This window comes from Gavialis gangeticus, unplaced genomic scaffold (assembly GCF_001723915.1).
Source record: "Gavialis gangeticus isolate Ggan-Ray unplaced genomic scaffold, GavGan_comp1, whole genome shotgun sequence".
In the NCBI taxonomy this organism is placed as follows: Eukaryota; Metazoa; Chordata; order Crocodylia; family Gavialidae; genus Gavialis; species Gavialis gangeticus.
The window spans coordinates 38811572-38814509 of record NW_017729034.1 but is presented as its reverse complement, the minus strand read 5'-3'; positions in this window follow the sequence as shown (position 1 = coordinate 38814509).

Below are 2938 nucleotides of genomic sequence, written 5' to 3'. Positions count from 1 at the left end.
GTTTGCAGCCTGCGCGGAGCTGTCCTGAGCAGGCACAGGCAGCCACATGCGGGCTATGAGTGGCTGCAGCGCAGGGCGCTGGGCACAAGGCGGGGGAGGGGCCACTTTTCCCACGCTCAGCACCAGGTTGTAACTTGGCCCTGCTGCCAGCCTGGGCCCTGTGCCAGCTCCAGGCTTGCCCATTGGGGCTGCACACAGTGGCAGCAGCTGCAGCCCCCCCACTTGCCATTCTGGGCAGTGTTTGCCACCGCCGCCTCTGTGCTACCCAGTGCACAAGCTCTGGGTGGGCAGTAGCAGCAAACACTGCCCAGTGCGGCAAGTGGGGGAGCCACTTTCCTTCACGCCGAGCAGCTGCTGGCGCTACACGCAGCCCCAATGGGTGAGCCCAGAGCCGAGGCAGGGCCCAGGCTGGCAGCGGGGGCAGGTTATGAGATGGTGCTGAGCACGGGGAAAAAGTGGCCCCTACCCTGCCCTGTGCCCGATGCTCCACACTGCAGCCACTCACAGCCTGCTTGGGGCTGCCTGTGCCTGCTCAGGACAGCTCTGTTTGGGCTGTGAGTGGCTGCAGCAGGGAGTGCGGGCCATGGGGCCGGGGGAGGGGCCACTTTTCCTGCGCACTCAGCACCACCTCCTTCCCTGCCAGGGAGCAGGGGGTTGGGGCTGCACACTGCCCCCCGCCTATACTGCGGGGTTGGGGGGGCACTGGGAGTGAGCGGTGTGGGAGCCAGCGGAAGCACGGGGCCCACACCAGTGTCCTGGGGTCAGTGCCGGTGGGGTCCAGAGCAGGGTGGCAGGAGCGCAGGGTCCCAGCCAGCAGGGGCTTTATGGAGCTGGGCCATCTCCCCCCTCTCCCTGCTGGTGCAGCCCAGCCTGGCTCCACAGACCCCTGCCGGCCTGTGCCCTGCTTTGGGCCCCACCGGTGCTGGCCCTGGGACATTGGTCCCAAGACATTGGGACATTGGTCACAAGATGGTGACCAGGGGGTGGGGTACCTGTCAAGGGGCGGGGCTACCCATGCAGCCCTTGAGAGTTTGCCAAAACTAGGTAAGTGGCCCTCTGCCCAAAATAATTGCCCGCCCCTGCCGTAGAGGTTGTCAAATCTCCATCCTTGGAGAGCTTTTAAGACCTGCCTAGACAAAGCTTTGGCTGGGATGAGGTAGCTGGAGATGGTCTTACTTGAAGTAGCGGGTTGGACTAGATGACCTGCTGAGGTCCCATCCAACCTTCATTTTCTATGATTCTTGGCTTTTGTTTTCTTGAGCTATGCCTTCAATGTGTCCTTGTAGCATTTCCTCTGGCATGTTCAAATGCAAGCTGGCTAGAAACCAGCTGTAAAATTGTTATACATTTTCAAGCTCTAATTTGGTAGCTAGTTGGCTCTCTGTATATCTGGGTGGACATTTTCATGGGTAGTAATGGGTGACTGGTGCCGCCTTAGTCAGGGGGACACATACCCCACCCCCCCACAACCTGTCCCTCCAACCTGGGGGGCCCCCCCGCAGCTGATCCTACCAACTGGGGGGGTCCCTCTGTGGCTGATGTCGCAACCCCTGTGGCCGATCCTGCAACAGCTGATCACTGCAGCTGCTTCCAGAAGTGGCTTTGGCCACTTCTGAGAGCGGCTACAGCAATCACCAGCACTTGCGGGGGGGGGCACTGATGCTCCCACCTGCCCCCCTGCTCATCACCCAAGTGGCGAGCGCGGCCAGTCAGGGGGTGCACCGGCTCTCTCAGGGGGTGCATGTACACCCCCCCCCCGTGTTTCCCCTACATGTCACCACTGTAGCTAGTAATGATTTTACATAGTGTAGCTGGTCAAAATTTATTGTGCAATTCACCAGTTAATTGCATAATATATGTAAAGTATGGCAGAGGGCTAAATAACATTAATAGCAAAAACTTCTGCTGGCTGTAGGCGGTCCATGTTGTTCAGCTTCAGACCCTCTGACAGAAGGATTCTCTTGCTGCAATTCCCTACCAAGGGCTTCTCCCCATTTGTAAGTAGAGCAAGAAAGTGGAGCTTTGTGTGACTGCTCCCATTGAAGAAAGTACAAGACTGACAACACACAGTGATTGCTGCTTTGATTTGCAGTTGCCTTTGCCCAAACAAACATGATTAAATAGTGTCTCTGATGCATCAGGTAACCCCAGAGGGTAGGGAATTTAGAATTGGGGGTGCAGAAGCAAAGGTGGTAGTTTTTCTGCTTTTGTGGGTGTATGGGGCTCACAGATGTTGCAGACAGCTTGAACATCTTTTCTTGAACTTGTCTCAATCAAAAGAAGGAGAAACCAGTTTACATTGATCGTACAGAAGACCTCAACTCATAAACAGTATATCTTGCAGTAACTTTCTAAGAGGCACAAACCTGAAAGTGAGGAATAGAGCCCAAGAAATCAGATGTTCCCTTCTCCATCCCCATCAATGTGGTGCAATAACTTGAGTTTATCACAGAATCATAGAATTATAGAATCAATGAGTCAGAAGGGACCTAGACAGATCATCAAGTCCAACCCCCTGTCATGGGCAGGAATGAGCACTGGGGATGGGCGGGGTCATAAGACCCTAGCCAGGTGCCTATCCAGTCTCCTCTTGAAGATTTCCAGGGAAGGTGAGAGCACCACCTCTCTGGGAAGCCTATTCCAGGCTCTGGCCACCCTTACAGTGAAGTAGTTCTTCCTAATATCTAACCTAAACCTATCCTCCCTCAGCTTGTAGCCATTGTTCCTAGTGACTCCAAGGGGGGCCCTGGTGAACAGACTTTCCCCGAGTCCCTGCTGCTGGCCCCTGATAAGGTTGTAGGCAGCCACAAGATCCCCCCTCAGTCTCCTCTTGCGGAGACTGAAGAGATTCAGGTCCCTCAGCCTCTCCTCATAGGGCTGGCCACAGAGGCCCTCAACCATATGGGTGGCCTCCTCTGGACCCTCTCCAGGTTCTCCA